Source organism: Pteropus alecto, unplaced genomic scaffold (assembly GCF_000325575.1).
Source record: "Pteropus alecto unplaced genomic scaffold, ASM32557v1 scaffold20, whole genome shotgun sequence".
Taxonomy (NCBI): domain Eukaryota; kingdom Metazoa; phylum Chordata; class Mammalia; order Chiroptera; family Pteropodidae; genus Pteropus; species Pteropus alecto.
The window spans coordinates 36572337-36590388 of record NW_006436298.1 but is presented as its reverse complement, the minus strand read 5'-3'; the positions used below and the strand labels follow the sequence as shown (position 1 = coordinate 36590388).

At 37.6% G+C, this 18052-nt stretch overlaps 1 protein-coding gene across 2 annotated transcripts in view; it reads left to right on the top strand.

Annotated features, from left to right (window-relative positions):
* NREP (neuronal regeneration related protein) overlaps positions 1–18052 on the top strand; it is a 305011-nt gene that overhangs the window by 108738 nt on the left and 178221 nt on the right. Inside the window, exon 2 of one of the 2 annotated variants that reach the window (XM_015590430.2) lies at positions 8686–8864. The exons of the other annotated variant lie outside the window; for it this stretch is intronic. The gene's annotated coding sequence lies outside the window, so the exon portion shown is untranslated. The remainder of the gene's footprint in view (positions 1–8685; positions 8865–18052) is intronic. 2 annotated transcript variants of the gene reach the window in all.

The following is an 18052-nucleotide window of genomic DNA, read 5'->3' as shown; positions in this document are numbered from 1 at the left end:
AGGGAAAACAGTTTTCCCAGAGTGTTTCATTGGAGACCAAAAGGTCACTCAGATTCTGTGGTTACCAGTCATGTGCAAATCAGTTTTTGGATTAAGTGAGGAATCAATCCAAGGGTTCTGTAATTAGATGACTTGGGTTTGTCCTAGTAATTGTATTATTTTTTAACTGAAAAAAGTGTGATTTCATTTTACCATCAAAGCTTAAAATATGTGAACTAGAACATTCAAACTTCTATTGTCTTTAACAGAAGTTCAGGATAATTTTTTATAGCTATGGTCTATTTAAACCGTTGGCAGCAGACTGATTTATGTTCATTGTGTCCAAGGGCCCAGATCTTTACCTTTCTCTGTACTTCACACATCTCACAGAACAACCTCACCCAGACTCATGACTTCCACCATCCTCGTAGGTAGGGTTTTTTTGGGCAAATACTCAATTCATACCTATTCCTCAGGGAAGTTGTTAGTAGACCCCCTATCGTTCTCAAAAAATTTCTGTAGAGAACTTTATTTTTTTGAAATCTGGATTGATAGGTCTTTTTAGATACCTTGACCTTGAAATATCGCAGACACTTTACCCTCATTATGCCCCACACTGAACTAATTATACTCTCAGCATTCCTTCCTTTCCTATTTGCCTTGCCTTCCTTGACCTTCTTTATCTCCTGTGATCTCATATGCATGTTCCTCCCCCACTGAAGTTCATGACCCTCTACTCTTCTTAGAGTTGTTGACAAAAAACTTTCTGGGTACTCCTCCTCATTCATTGAGGGCTCTGGGTGGATTCTTGCTCACAGTCTCTTCCCTCTTAGTTTTATAAGCTAACCTAATTACTTCAGTGTCCATGTACATGAGTGTAGCAAACACCATTGGATATCTACCCAAAAGCTATCAGCCATTTTGTCTTTTTCCCGAATGAACTCTGTTTTTGTTCATATGGAAACATGCTCAACTCCAGGAAATAAATCATAATTAGTCTAAAAAGTGATTCTCATTCCTCGTAACCTAGTAGAATCTTCTTAAGTGTTAAAGAAAAACACCACTACTGGGAATCATCTCAGAGATTCCAACATAATTAATCTGAGATGGGGCACAGATGTTGGTGTTTTCTAATTTGCTGGTTACTCTGCAGGTAATTTTAATATGCAATCAGGCATGACAACCATAGCTCCAACCTCATCATGGCAATATTAATTCCGTTTGTGATCCGTCCAGGCTATGCACGCAACCCAATTCCTACCAAAGTTTCCTGGGAAAGCTTTGCTTTCATGTTAAAAAAAAAAAAAAAAGAAAGAATTTCATAAGAAAAAGTCTCCTTTGCCTTGTGCTTTCCTTTTTTGGATGCTGTCCTATGAAGGTGTTTGTAGCTGTCGTAGCCATCTGGAATCTCTGAAATAGTAGGTCAACCTGCTGAGGATGGCAGAGTGAAAGAAGGTAAAGATCCTGGATCTCCAAGGTCATTGTTGAATCTATGAACCAACTGGAACCTGGGTAATTCTAGACTGTAGATTAGGAAAGTGTTAAATATTCTTATGTCAAGACCACTGTCTGTCAGGTCATGTATTTTGCTGAAAGCACGCTTATCATGGAGTACCCTATCTAACCTCCTAGACCATGGATCAAAAAACTTTTTTATAAAAGACCAGATGGTAAATATTTTAGGCTTCGTGAGCCATACAGTGTCTGTTTCAACTGCTCGATGCTGCTATTGTAGCACAAAAGCAGCCACAGACAATATGTAAACAAATGAGTGAGGCTGTGTCCCAATAAAGTGTTATTTACACAACCAGATTTGGCCTATGGGCTATAATTTGAGAACCCCTGTCCTAGATCATCATTAAGAAGTTTTAGGGTGTCTGGTTCTAGAGGGCTAACTACATCTTTGCTATTTGGGGAGCAAAGAAAGACTAGCTTCCTCTTGCAGGGCAATGCAGAACTGGGAATTGAGTATAGGGGAAGCAAACAGAAATGTATTACCTGGACTCAAGATAAGAGAGAGGTTGTGTGGAGGCAAGAACCTTAGACAAGATTCTCGTAGTGGTTTTAGATGGCCATTAGTAATTCCAGAGATTTTTGTGTCATGGGAGTAGAGAGAGACATTACTTGCATCAACAAAGGTTTATGGGATTTCCTGAAGCATTCAAATCTGTTTTTTACTGAGAACTTCAACATTTGTTATTTGGAGAGAAAACAGTTTACTGGAGTATATAAATCATGGTGGGAGAACAAAAAGTCTAGGTGGATTCTTATCTATCAGGCTGAGCTTCTGTGGGTGCACTACTGAATGCACAGATTTTCTTCCTGCAACAGTCTTATACAATGGGACAGTTTTTGCCATAAGATCTGATATTTCTTTGAAAGAGGAACCAGCTGGCGTTAACTCACCAATCCACACATGTTTTGGAGATAGTCTCATAGGTGTTACCTGAGCCTTTGCTGGGATATGGTGGGGTACTCAGGTATGTGCTGCGGAATTTCCCTTCTGAAGTTTCTAGCTGGACAGTGAGACTCATTAGGGCCCATAGGAGGGAAAACAGGATCCTGTTCTTCAAGGTCCATAAACCCCCCACAATGGTCCAAGCAAATTAGGTAGTATTGCCTTTCTTCCCTATTTTCCCTTTAAGGCTACCATTGCTCATTTAAATATGAATCCATTTGTATAAAAATCATGGAAGCACAATGGTTATCTTTACAGAAAGGGAGTAGGTAGCTGGGGTCAATTGTCCGGGAGACTTAATGTTTATTGAATCTTTGAGTATCTTTGTGTAGGATTTGAAAATTTCTATTTGCATATATTACGTTATCAAAAAAGTGTTAAAAGTTACCTATATTTAAAAAATTGCTGAATATGTACATAGCAGGCAGGGTTGGTAGATGAAGGTAGGAAAAGGTGAGTGTACTGTGAAATTCATTTCAGATGCTGAGCTCTGCAAGGGACAGCTAGATATTCTCACACATTTAACTGTGGCCAATGTTTGTAATTATTTACAGAAGAATTCATACATCCTGACTTGCCTATTCATATAAGCTTCCACATAAATACTGATCAAACTACATGCCATAGACCTGTGAAGCTTATCCATTGATATTTAATAGCTTGGTAATGGCAATCCTGGTGCTTGCTTGGACTGCAAATTCTCTCTTATTTTTTGAGTCCTTCTGCTCCAGGCCATTGTCAGTACCACATTTCCTGCCCTCCACTCTTCTGCAGTGACTGGGCTAGACATAGACAAGTAATAGTAGAAGCTGGTGGTGCAGTTGAGTGGAAGCTAAAATTCACATAATGTCGTGAGATAGAAAAGGAGCTATGAACAAAAAGAAGTTAAAAGAAGAAAGAATTAACAAGTAAGTTGAAGTTTTGAGGTAGAAAATTATGGATAGATGCTGAGGAAGCAAATTAGTAATGGAAGAGAATTAAGAATCTGTACCAACAAAGAAATAGTAATTATGCAATGTGATGGAGGTGTTAGCTAATGCTATGGTGGTAATCATTTTTCAATATGTAAGTTTATCAAATCAACAAATTGTATACCTTAAACCTATACAACGTTATATGTCAATTACATTTCTATAAAGCTGAAAAAAATCTCTATTAAAACAAACAAGAGGTATAAAGAGTAATTGAGTCCCTTTGATGGCAATACCATTAAAGGAAAGACATGTGGACTTTGCTGCAAAAGTCCCTAGAACTTCTCCCAAAAGCAACTCCTATCTTTGTGGAATTTTCTTGTCCTCTGCTCTCGGATTCCCATGAGGTCTCTATTTTTGTTTCTTTTTATAATTAACCCACTTCCCTTAACTTAGCCTGAGTGAGTCTGTGTTCTGTTTCCAAAAGCCTAATTCAAACCAATCGAAATTCCTGCTTTTTTTATCATTTTCTCCCAAATAGAGACTCTCTTTAGGTAGGGAATCTAGCATCCTTAATGGCTATGCCATAAATCTTAAATCCATCATTTCATTTTGACACAGAGTATATAAAACAACTCCGATATCCAAAGGCTATTTCAAGATTAACACATAAAAAGTATAAATGATATGACTAGATTGAATATAAATGAAAGGGAGTGTGTATTGTAGGAGGGAGCGGTCATTGAGTTGAGGAGGAGAATACAAGGAAGCAGCCAGGACCAGCCCTAAGAAAAATTGTCAAATAGACTTTGTCTGTGTCCCTACCCTCTCCAGGCACACATCTTGCAACCCATTTATACATGTCTTGACTCCCTCAGCCCATCTTGTTTGAGTTGCCCTTATTATAACCTATCTTTCTTCATCCACACCTTATCTTCATACATCAAGAAAATTGAAACATCTCAAATCAACAACCTAACTAGAACCTAACTTTCTAGTTCTCAAGGAACTAGAAAAAGAAGGAAACCTAAGCCCAAAGTTAATAGATGGATGGAAATAATGATTAGAGCAGAAATGTGAAATAGAGAACAGGAAAACAGTAGAAAAGATTAACAAAACTAAGAGTTAATTCTTTGAAAGATAAATAGTATTGACAAACCATTAGTTATACCCCTTATCTTATTTTGGGGTTGAGATGCCTATAGAGACCTGAAGGGTAATGTAAATTAATGAAGCAGTAGGGGACAGATTTTGTTACTTATTAAACTTGCAAGATATTTTTCAGTTTCACAAAAAGTAGATATTCTGTTTTAGTTCAGGCAGTTAAGACAGCTAACTGCTGTAACAAACAACTCTCAAATCTCAGTGGCTTAACAGCATACATTTCTCACTCATGTTACAGAACAGAGTAGGGGGCTCTGTTCAATGCTGTCATTCAGGGTTCCAGTCAGCTATCACTCTGTGGCTCCACAGTCCCCCAATCCTCCACCAAATCTTTCAACCTATCTGACTCTGTCACTTGCTCACATTCCTTGGTTTAAGTCCAAAAGGCTGGGAAATGTAGGGCCCAGAGAAAGCAGAAGAACACAGATGTTGGTGAACACCGGAAGTCTCTGCCATATGCTTTTCACATATTTTGGAAATGCTCTACCTATTTAATATTTTATTTTGCACTCTTAAATGGAGATATAAGAAATATTTCTTGGTTATAGAAAAACTCCAGTAAAAACACAGTGGTAAATAGTAACTGGCATTGCTCTTAGTAATAGGGACAACAATAGGGAAGGGTAAGGACTGTGACAAATAAAAGAATGCATGCCCTGTCTAACAGGAGTAGCCACTACTCAGCTCTGACTGATTATTACCATCAAAAAATGTAGACTCAATGTTTCCAGATTCTCTGATTTTTCAAATGAAGACAAGAATCTGGATTATATGTGAAATGTTGCATTTTTTTTTTTTGAGAACAAAATATTATATTTCAATAAAACTACAGTTTACAGTAGTATTTACTAAATAAATTATGTAATTTCTCTTACAAGCAATAAACTAAACCACAAATATTTCAAAGACAATGTATGTACATGACATAAGGCCTTTTATAAATAGCTTGGCTTTTCTCATTTCACTAGTAAACAGTGAAAATACCTTTATAGAAGCGAGTTATCTATAAAGTATTTGCAGACCTATTGTACTGATCTTTTTACAAAACCAATTTAAACTTTTAATGACATGGGCTATGATTATAATTTTGCAAAAAAGAGCAGACTTTATACTCTATTTACCATTTTCATATGTTTGGTTTTTAAAAAAATATATAAGCAGAATGCATATGTTGCTTATGTGTAATCACTGGATGCATGCAAAATGAAATAATGCAAGTGTCAATAGGAAAATAGCACTTTCAAGTCCAAAAAGGTGAATGGCAATGGTATAGAAAGCAGCTTAAATATAGTTCCTGCAGTTCTTCACAGTCCAGCAAGCAACAGTAAGTGATGGAATAGTGTGGAGCCTTGGTCCATGGGCTGATCAGCAGATATGATATCCCATTTTCAATATATAGTCTCGTTTATAAAATAAAAATTGCCCATTTTAGTTTCCTATAATTTATAAAATGATTCTTACGGGAGGTAGCATATCAAAAATCTCGTATGTGTGTGTGTTTATGTGTATTTGTGTGTTTAGAACCAACTGCAATGCAGGTTTTTATATTCTGTCTATAGCCTCTTTTTTTTTCTATTTGTTGCCCTTAACCGTATTAAGGTATTAGCCGATACAAATATAAATATAAGAGTCTGCCCATAGGTATTTGCATTATAACAAAAGACTTGAAAATACAAAATCAACAATCTAAAGGAATGAATTTCTAACTATTTCAAATAGAATTGTTAAAGATATTTTTTTTCAGTGAAGATATTACTCTGTGACCTTCTAATCACATCTTGTAGATGGTATTCATTTTACCTGCTTATAATGCTGTGTTAGCTGAAGAAAGCCTTTAGTTTTATAAGCATTAAGGTGCTATATAAGATACCTATATCATCATCTTCTGTTGACCTGACTGACTTTGTATGTCCTCACCACTCTCCTCTGTCCAGTGTCACCTGTCAATATTATTTGAGAAGGTTCAGTTCTGTGAGCCGTGTCTGGCATTGTAATGGACTGAATTACGTTGAAACTCTAACCCCTAGTGTGACTGTATTTGGAATAAGGCCTACGAGGAAATAATAAATGTTAAATGAGGTCATAAGGGTGGGGCCCTAATCTTATAAGTCTGGTGCTCTTATAACAAGAGGGACATACACCAGAGTTCACTCTCTCTCTCCTTCCACGCATGCACAGCGTAAAGGCCACGTGAAGACACGTAAGAAGGTGGCTATCCATAAGCCAGGAAGAGAGGTTTCACCAGAAACGAACCCTCCTGGCACCTTGGTCTTGGACTTCTAGTCCTCAAAACTGTGAGAAAATAAATTTTTATTGTTTAAACCACCCAGTCTGTGGTATCTTGTTATATTGGCCCAAGCAGACTAATGCAGGTACATGTCACCTGTGACCTTAGGGTGTTAACGGGCTCCCATGAGTATTTAACTCACTTTGATAAATTCATGCAGAAATGTTAGAACCGAAGCATTGGCAATCATTCAGATGGTGTAAAGTGAAGGTCCACAGGATAGATTCAGCCTACAGAGGAGTTTTTCTTAGCTCAATGCTTTTAAAATGTGAATTTGTGTATTTTTTTTTAACAGACTTGTATTCTCCAGTTTATCCCAATCCCTAACACTCATGACTCCCTCCACATCTGTTTGGTCTAGTTCCTAGAGGTATTTGTGTGATCTGGAATGAGTCCAGTGTTCCTATTTCATCTTCGATGAAGAGATACAGGGAGAGAAACTGAGAAGGAGTGACTAAAGAGGTAGAAGGCAAGACAAGCAATAGCCTGGGCTCAGAAAGAAAGAGTTTAAGTAGGAAATCAGACAAGAGTGTCATGTATAAAAAAAGGCCAGTCTAGCAAAGGCTGATAAAGATCCTCTGGATCAGCAGGTAAGTAGTAGAGTGTTCTCTTTGCTGAACTAATAGTCCTTCCTTTCTTTCATGTTTTTCAATCCAAGAGTCTGACATCTACAACTGAGACTATAACTATAAAAATGCCAGATACTTGCGTTCCTAGCATCCCTTGCAGCTAGGGATGACTTAAACACACTTCTAATGAGTCATGATGGGAAACGGGACTGATTTCTTCCCCCACATATAGAGAAAAATGTACAAGCAGTGTCCCTGTCTCTTCCTTTCTCACTTTGGGTGCAGTTGGGTGCAGGAGTACTGCTGTCATACAATCACGGGGCAACAGACTGGAGGATAAAAGCCAACACTTGAAAAGGGCAGGGCAGAAGGATACAAAGACGCTACATCTAGGATAGTATTATTGAGCTAGTGAACACATACTAGGCCTTCTAAGCTTTTGGCTTTCCTGTTATGTGAAACAAAACAAAACAACAAAAACCCTTTATTTAGTCTACTTTCTGTTGGATATTCTGCCAGGTGCATCCCAAAACATTCTCACTGGTACATTCAGCAAGAACAGGTCCAATGGCATGGTGGGGATAGGAAGTGATGCTACTGCTGAGGTCCAGTAAAAGTGAATGTGAATGAAGAGACAATGACTTGCTTGTGCAGGGAGTCAGAGAAAGAGGAGACTGAGCTTAGGACTCTCTTATATGAGGCAGCATATGTGAGGATTAAGGGTATAAAGTCTGGATTCAGAAAGATATTGGCTCAGAGCCCAGTTCTCCCATTTGTTAGTTGTGAACAAATTATTTAATCTATCTTAACCTCTATTTCCTTATCTGCAAAATGGAAATTAAAGTAGAGCATACTCAGGATTGTTGCAAGGCTTAAGCGAGGTCACGTAGATGATTCTCTTAGCTCATTGTCTAGCAAGTGTTTAATACATGGTAGCTATGATTTGTACCATTACTGGTCTTTAGCCTTTTACATCTGCTACTGCGTATCTCTCCCTGGATTGCCCATAGGTACCCCAAACTCCTGGTGCTTGCTCTCCGTCTCCCGGCTACCATATGCTCTTCATTTCTGTTAATTAGGAAAACATCTTGAGCATAGCAGAAAGACATGTGGTGTGCTGTGTAACACTGGATGTTTGGACTTGGATAGATTTAATTCATAGAGTATGCTATGTGCTGTCTGGTTTTCCAGGGAACCCAGTAAAAGCTGATATCATCCTACTGATTGAACTTGCTGACACCCTTATCATTTCCTTTTATAATTTTTATGGTCTACAATGTTGCCAATATCTTCTGATAGAAGGAATTACTTTTCCAGGCGGTGAAATCATGGTATTCATCAAAGGAAACACTGTACAATCAGAATAGACTTCAGAGCTGTGTCCTGAGCCATCTGGCCGACCCTCAGCAAGAAACTTCTTTGTCCTTTAGAGACTGAGCTTTATCCCCAAGCACTAACAGAACTGGAATGAAAGGAGTTGGAAGTATTCATCTTTGGTATGTGAAGAATAGCTTTCTGTTTCATGCATATGAAGGGACATTTTTAAAGGAAGGAAGCACTTATAGAATGTTTAGTTCTCTCACTGCTCTTCATTTTAACCTTGCTGTTTTTACTTTGGGGATATATTTACTCTGTGTTTATGAATACAAACACTTTATATAATTCATTTATTCAGTATTTACTGAATACCTTCTATGGGTCTGGCATTGTTTTAGGTGCGGGGATCCAGCAAGGTTCCTGCTCCTGTTGAAACTGAGCCCTGGTCTTGGGGTACATGGTAGGACAGACTTGGGTTGAAGGCACTGGGGTGTGGCAAAGAGGAATGCTCCAGGAAACAAATGGCAAAATTGTTCCAAGAAGGACACTGGATGTAGAACTGACATTTCTTAAAGTTTCAAGTATGCCATAAAAGAAATACCAATTTTTCTATCATGCTTTTAACTACACTTTTACACTATGTGTGTTACATGCCATTGAATTGGGTCCAGCTCCTGGCAACCCTATGAATGAGTGACATCCACAATGTCCTATTCTCAATAGCCCTGCTCAGCCCCTATAAATGCTTGTCTGCGGCTTCTTTCATGGAATCAATCACATTCATCTCATATTGGTCTTCCTTTTTTTCTGCTGCCTTCTATTTTCCCCAGCATTGTTTTTGTTTATTTGTTTGTTTTAATCCAAAGAGCCTTCTGTAATGGGACAGCTTCTGTTTTGTCTTTTTTTTTTTCTCCAGTGATATTTCAGGCTTAATTTGCACTAGAACTCACTTGTTCATCTTTCTGGTGGTTCAGGGTATCTAGATCTCTCCTCCAACACCATATTTTAAATGAATCATTCTTTCTTTCCTATCAACGTTCTTCACTGTCCAGCTTTTACATCCGTACATAATAATTGGGACCACAAGGGTGTGGATGATCTTAGCCTTGGCCTCCAATGACACATTTTTGTTCTTGGTGATCTTTTCTAATTGTCCTTCCAAGTCTCAGCCCTCTCTTGTTTTGTTTTTTTGTTTTTTTGTTTTTGTTTGTTTGTTTTATTTTGTTTTTTTGTTTTTGGCTGCAGTTTCTGTTTTAATTGATGACTGAACAAGGTAAGCAAAATTTGTAACGATTTCAGTGCCTTCATTGTCTGTGTTAAAGTTGTGCATTTCTTCAGTAGTCATGATTTTTGCCTATTTTTTTTATTATATCATTGAAATAGTCAGAGTTACTTTTTAAGTCAGAAGCTGTTACATAATCTTTTCTGAATGAAGACTAATGATTCCTTATAATATGGTTTGTTACATGAAATTGGTAAAATCTTCAGCTTCAAAACATAATATACATCATAAAATTCTGATATAGTTAATCTATACTTTGAGGATTAGCTCAGTTCCCCTCAGGTATCATTATTAAAAAGATTTCACTCCAACTAGAAGAAAGTGCAACTTAATTGTAAAAGAGTTCTATGTGCTGCTACTTTAGTTAAACAAAGACAGAAAAGAGGGGGTGGAATGTGGATGTGGTAAAATGCTTGCATAGAATACAAAGCAGCAGTAAGTCCTTAAGATGAATATATTTCATTCTAATAATTGCAAGTGAAATTAACTATTTTGGGGGAAGAATAACAGGAATGAATCAGTTCTATTTCAGGTTAGCATTTTGATGTGAAGTTTTAAGGATTTGTAATTCCAAGTTAAGAAACACAAAATGTGCCATTTTAGTTTTTAGCATGAATATTTATGTCCATGGATACTGTTCCTACATGTAACACGTGTATGTTTTCTGTATAACCATTTTCCTTCTCAAACACTTTTCTTAGAACCACATCTATTCCTAAATTACCCTGCATCCCTCTCATTCATCCTTAGGTTTCCTGAAGGAGTCTCTATGTTAATCAACTGATCCTATACCTTAGCCAGTCGGTGTCCTTCTCAGAGATTTAGAAATGGGGGCAAAGCCCCTTCACCCCCTCTCGTTTTGAATTGCTGAGGCTGTAAGGTATGGCACTGGGGTGGTGTGAGCATTCATGTTTCTTACCAGAGAAGATAAAGCATGAGCCCAGAAGAGCAGGAAGACAGACAACACGAATCCTTATTTCCAGTTGTTCCCAGGTTCAGTGCCAAATTTCTGTTCTTGAATTGTGCAAGATACTCTGCTATCCTGATTTCCCCTTTTTGATTAAAGTAGTTCAAGTTGGATTTCTATCACATGCAATAAGCAATTCCTGAGTAATGCAATCATCCTCACTCCTGCCCTATATGAGCCCTTCAGTTAATGCAGACTCTTTACTTCCTAAACCCCATTGTGTTCCTTCTTCCCCACCTCTGCATTGGGACCTCCACCATTCTCTCCCTCATGGAATTTTAATTCTTGCTAACATCCAACCCAACTCCCACTTACCCTGCACATCTTTCCCTGATGACTTGGGCATTCTCTCTATCTTCAGAATTCATGTAGCCCTTGTTCTCAAAATATGCTCACTGACACTTTCCTTTTCCCCAAACTATACTGTAAACTCCTTCAGTGATAAGGCAATATATGCTGACTTTGTGTCTCTCCAGTGCCTGAAACATTATAGGTGCTTGGTTTGGATAGTGATGATGTTGCCAACTATTACCTTATAGATATACGATGATCTTGAAAATACAAGTTAAATGGAAAATGAACTTAAATATGATGTTAGCCAAGTAATTATTTTAGGATTAAGTTAAATTAAATAGCAATAGTTCTTACAGTGACAAGTTTTATACAGAGGTACTATCGTATGATATACTCACACTGTGTTTGGCAAGTAGGATGTATTTTGGGAAATAGGACCACTAACAATGTCACAAAAAGTTGTTACAGCACAGCTGTCAAGACCATGCATTTCTGGCATTTCTTATTGACAGTACCTCTTCCATTCTCTTCACATGCCTTAAGGCCATAACACGCTTCTGGCCAGGTTTTCTTCTAGGTGTTTTTCAAACAATAGCAGGTCAGTTATCCCAGGCTACAGAGATGTTACAATGCCATTCTAATGTCACTACATTTCCACCAGTCCCTGAGTTTTCTGCTGATTTTCAGCCAATGGTTTCACATCTATTTCTTTGAAGGCAATGTTAGCTGCCTTACAACTTGTATAAACATAGCATCCAGCATGATATTTTCCTTGCTTTCTTTGGGGCAAGTCCAACTCTATCACTTTCAAACATTTTGTTAGCTATTAAGAATAAAACCTCTTGACCAGACCCAAAATAATTGGCAAAAATAAAGACTGAAGAAAAGTGACACCATGCAGAACATGCTAGCAGTAGGAAAGCAAGTTAACACAGTCAGATGTAAGGATTTTTGCAGTACATGTCTCAATTCTTATTGGCTGAGTGCCTCCAAGTGTAGGTAGCATTCTAGCATGGGGAAAATGTTCAGTAATAGAGAACTGAAATGGAGTGTATACATATATTGATATATATATGTGATTTGGGAAAACATTTCAGAAACAAATGGTTTTATAACAAATTGAGTAAACAGCATTAAACCTGGCAAATTTGATAGAAAAAGGAGAAATTAGATACAAATATATACTCAGTAACTTATAAATATGCCTTTTTTACTAAACGCAAATGAAGAGTTCAAAACTCAAGACTTTCAGGCCCGTGACAAGAAATAAAGGAGAGAGTTTCTTAAAAGTGAGAAACTAGATCACAGAAATAAGAAACCATGTCACAATACCAAGGCTGTTACAAGGTGGATCTGGGATGACTGTTATTCCAGTTAGTGAAGAGAGCAGGGTGGCGAGTGACCTTTGGATGAGCAGTGTAGGGGAATATATAAAGGTCAGAAAGGTTTGGGACCCAGAGCTGGGTAGGCTGGTGAGAGACTTATTGGAGGTGCTTTCCCAAGGTACAAGACTTGAGAGCAGAATAAAGTACGCTACCGTGAAAGCTCTGACAAGCTTCCATCTTGGTCAAATGACTTAAAAATAGCTTTGATTAACTGAGAAATACGGAGGAACTATTTTTTCCTCAAAAGAACTAATGCCTACGAGATTGCATGTGGATAAGAGCTAGCAGGCCATCACGGGTCCAATGAATTTCATCTTAATAAGAAAAGAAGTTTCAAACATTAATTAAAAAAAATGCAAATTTGCCACTCATGGAAAACTATAAATTAAGATTTCAGCTTCTAGGACTGCAAGATCAGAGAAATGCTGAGAGCAATAAGAAAAGAAGTTTCAAACATTAATTAAAAAAAAAAAATGCAAATTTGCCACTCATGGAAAACTATAAATTAAGATTTCAGCTTCTAGGACTGCAAGATCAGAGAAAATGCTGAGAGCTCTATTTTTGTGAAACAAGTACAGTAAAATGCAGAGGAAAGAAATCTCTCTTCTTATTGTGCTCTCGAGATGACAGCATGACATTGTCACATCCCATTTAATTCCCAGCAACTGCAAGACTTCTCTCCCCAGTGGGCCAATCTCATGGATATGCACCAAGTGCAGTCACATAGGACTCTGCTCCCAGAAGGGGCCCTGTGCTTGGTTTAATGCTCTGCTGTTGCCATTTGAACATTATTAATAATTTTGCCTTTGAACTTGTGTTTTGTAAGTGGAGTCCACTGGGTCAGCGGGGAGCGGAGTACACGCTGAGCATCGCCCTGCTCCCACACACGTGCCTGGGGTGGGAGCATGGGACCCCTGACAGGGTGCCTGGGACTGGAACCCAGGTCTAGATTGTCACCAAAGTGGAGCTAAAACACTCAGATCAAAACGATTTGACATTGATATCAGAAAAGGAGGCCCATGCGTGCAGGCAGATAAGTTTATTCTACTGGATGTCTGGGAAATGCCGAATAAATTCAAATAAAATAAATAAATTTAGAACCACAAATTTTAATTCTAAAGATCAGATTTATTTTACAATTTATTGTTAAACTTTTACTACAGTTGAAAAACTGCTCCTGGAAAATGGATACCACATCTACTTGTACATAATTTAAGAAAGAAATCTTGCAGAGCAGGTTTAAGAACAGGAAACTTTTGAAAGCATAAAATAGAAAGAGAATTTTCCCTATAATTCTATTAGTAGGTTTTATACCAAATGAGTATGGAAGTATAATTCATCTTTAATAAAACTTTGTTCATAGACAGCAAGAGTTTTATTTCATAATTTTTGAGAATTGAGTAATTTTCCTTCACTAATCCCCATCCTTCTCAGTCTACCGTTATCACAGCTTTACCCACTGACCCCCAGCTTTCTGGGTCACTCCAAATAGTAGATTCTTGGAGTTCAAAATACTTAACAGTTAAATTCATTCTGATCATCTCTCCAAGACTTGAATCCGACTTATAGCGTGTATAAAACTGGTCCACTCTAGTAATAGAGACCTTATTCTCTCCCATGGCAATTTTTACTGTTAGGAAGAAAATCCAAATTTGTCTCCTCATATATTTTACCCATTGTATGTTGAATCTGAGGGCTGCTTCTACATGACACCTCTTTAAATATTTAAAGAGAACAATCAATTCACCTTCTTTTTTCAGGCTAAGTATCACCAGTTTCTTTGCCATTTGGGCTGTAGAGGGCAGAGGAACATTTATCTCCTTTATTATAGCTACTGTATGTCTATTAATACACCCCAAGGTCATATTAGTTTCTTTTTTGGAGAGTCACATGTTGACTTATATTAAGCTTGCAGTTGAATAAAATATTTATGCCTTTTCCACAAATGGTTCTATGATATCACTGTCACCCCGTCTTGTGCTTTTGCAGTTTGGTTTTTGAATTGGTTGCATTTCATCTTATTTTGTTCCATCAAGTGTGCTGGCCTCCTAGCTTTTTGTCCACTGTTCTTGCCATTCACTATATTTGCTTTCCTTCTCAGCATCATAATCTACAAATGTGATGAACATGAGTTCCCTATTTTTAACCATGCGGCTCAAGAGGCAACAATCTGCGCTGCACCACTGGAAATCTCGTTAGGCTGGCAATCACCCATTAGCCAGTACGTGATGGCCCCTTTTCTAGTTATAGATCCTCCTAAATGCCCCACTCTCTGGCTCACATTTTTCTAACTTGACTACAAAGATTTTACAGGAGACTCTGTTAAATTCCTTTATACCATGGTTTCATTGTATCTATAACATTTCCCTACGTCAGTCCTTAAACTCTATCAAAAAAAAGAAGTTACAACAAATTTTTAAAATTTGACCTATTTTACATCAAAATCTTTACTTATCCAGCTGCGGGGGTGGGAGGGGGCAGTGGGTTGATAGTGGTAAGCAGATTGTGAAGGACCTTGAAAATCATTGTAAAGGGTTAGAACTTTGTTTCACAGACAGTAGGGGACTCTTACATTTGAACAAAAAAGCAACGTAATTGCATCTATGTGTGATGTGTAAGGCTGGTGGCTGCCCAGATGCTGAGAGAAGCTGCGATCCAGAAGATCAGATCCGAGAACTGAGAATATGAAGTCATGGGGCTGGTGTATGCAGTGTGCATAATACATCGAGGGAATTCTGAAGCCAAGGCCATGAGTTTTTGGTCAGGGTGCACTTACCTAACCAAAGTGATGGTCTTGAGACATTGCTAAAGCTCCATCAAAATCACAGTGGCTGTAGGACTTCTTCCTTATAATGAGCCCAAATCTCCCTCCTTGCAACTACCTCCTGCTTATCCTGCTTCTCTCCTTGTGAGCAACTTTGAAAGTTTATTTATTCCTCTTTATGTATAACAACTTAAATATTTTAAAATCGTGCCCATGTTTCTTTTATATATATATTCAGGCCAAACATTTCCAATTTCTGTACTAGAAATGTTATTGACTTAGCATCATCTGAAATAAGAGAGTAACTCTCTTATGCAATGGACTTTTTTTGGGAAAATATAAATTCAGTTATCATATTTAATTTTAATTTTATTTTTCGTGCCAATAGGGTTTAATATGTTTTTTAAAATCCTCTGAAGTATCTTTTTTTCAATTAGGAAACCCCAGATTTTAAATAAAAAGGTGTGACTGACATCTCCCTAATTTTCCTTGCTTCCAAACCAAGATTTTTGTGAAAGAAAATCTCCATTAATTAGACTCCTTGGAAAATGGAAAAACAATGATTAATTGAAAAATAATGATTTTTGCTTGAAAATGTTTCGCTGTTGTTGTTTGTTTGTTTCAGCCTTTAATGTTGAAAACAGCTGTCTGACATAGTGTATTAAAATTATTTTAATTTCATGAATTTTGTAGTAGATTCCATTATTGTTCCCCTTATCCATAATAGAAGCATTTAAAAAACAGTGTAGTTTTTCACGAATTATTTTTTACCAAAGCAGCAAGAGACAACCAGGAGGCAGGTTGAACCAGGTGAAGTAGATGAAAGAAAGAAAGATTTCTTGATGTCTTGGCTGGAGCAAAGGAGCTATAGGAATTTAAGGTGAGATTACAAAAGCAAAGAATTAGCCATTGATGGATGATGAGACTGGGGTTAGGAGAGAACTTTAGCTTTGACACAGTAGACAAAATAGAAACCACTGCGATTCTTGTGGTGAGAGGGAGTGAACTACAATGTCAGAAAAAAATAATTAATCTGTGTGTTCATGAACTAAAGTGAGCCAGGAGACCAGTTGGAAGCTGACAGTAAACTAGAAATGAGATATGAAAGCATGCATTTTGATTGTGGTGAAGGTAATGACAAGGAAAGAAAATTGAGAATTTGTTGGACAAAGGAGAGAGAAGTCATTCTACTTACGTTAATGGGCTTGTGCCTTGGAGTAGTTCTACATCTCCATTCATTGGATCAAGGATTCTCAAGCTGGACCCATTGATATTTTGGGCTGCATTATTCTTTACTGGGGGTGGGTCCTGTGCATTGTAAGATATTTAGCAGCAGCCTTTGCTTTCTACCCTCTAGAATACAACAGTACCCTCTCCTCAGTTGTAACAAACAAAAATGTTTCCAGACATTACCAAATGTTCTCTAGGGGACAAAAGTCCTTAGAGCCACTGCCCTAGACCCTTTATTGGGTACAGCCACCCTGCCACGTCCAGCTTCTGGAGAAGCTGTTCTGATAGTCAACATTTTTTTTCCTGCTCATTGAACTACTGGCTCTGACTTGTGACTGTCAGACAAAGAAATAGCTTTAAAAATGGAGAATGAGGAGAGCAAACTTTCAAAAGTTTTATTATTTTAAAGTATAGTAAATGTTTTATGTAAACTACAGTATCATTTACTTTATTGTGGTTATAAGGATTTTCTTGCCCTCATTTTCTGTTTAATTCCTTCCTTTAGCCCATGTTTTCTGCTTAATTATCCTCCTTCTTTCCTCCTCTCATTTGGCCTTTTTACTCTGCTTTGATGTTTTTTTCCAATTGTATCAAATCTGTGTATTTTATTTTGTTACTGCACATCATTTTTAGAAGCAGGAGAGGTATTAATAAACAGCAAAATATCTTAACACTATATCACTTCTGTTAGCAGTTTATCTTAGCTCCTCATTAAAAAAAATCATGATTTCAAATTTAATACCAATCATTTCAAATATTTACAACCTACTTTTAAAAACTAAGTGTAGATTAAAAGCAAAATTGATTACAAAAACGTGGTGAGTTGAAACCACCATCTCTTATGCTTTAACATTTTAATTTAATCTATAGGAATTGTTTGTCAGGGAACTGTAGTTTTCTGGTCTTTCACCATCTTTATTACTCTCTTGCTAATGACTGATTTCTTAAAAACAAACTCCTTCTGGAGTAGAATTAGCATTAATTCCCTGCTCTTCCCCACTCTGTTTTTAATGACCCTTATTTCTTTGTGTATGCTTTTCCTAAGAGATCTGAATCCTTAATATTTCTTGCCTGCTGAGGGGCAAATGTCTCCTGGATTGTAACTGAACTTCCCTGCCACAGCTTTCCAGGTGAGGCCACCCAGACACTGTTTGGGACCTGTTAGCCTGGGGGCTCCAGTCCCTGCTCCCATTTCCTCAATCAGCCATCCTTGACCCTTATTTCTTTGTGTATGCTTTTCCTAAGAGATCTGAATCCTTAATATTTCTTGCCTGCTGAGGGGCAAATGTCTCCTGGATTGTAACTGAACTTCCCTGCCACAGCTTTCCAGGTGAGGCCACCCAGACACTGTTTGGGACCTGTTAGCCTGGGGGCTCCAGTCCCTGCTCCCATTTCCTCAATCAGCCATCCTCCTTATTTATAGAACCCTGATTTTTTTTTTTTTT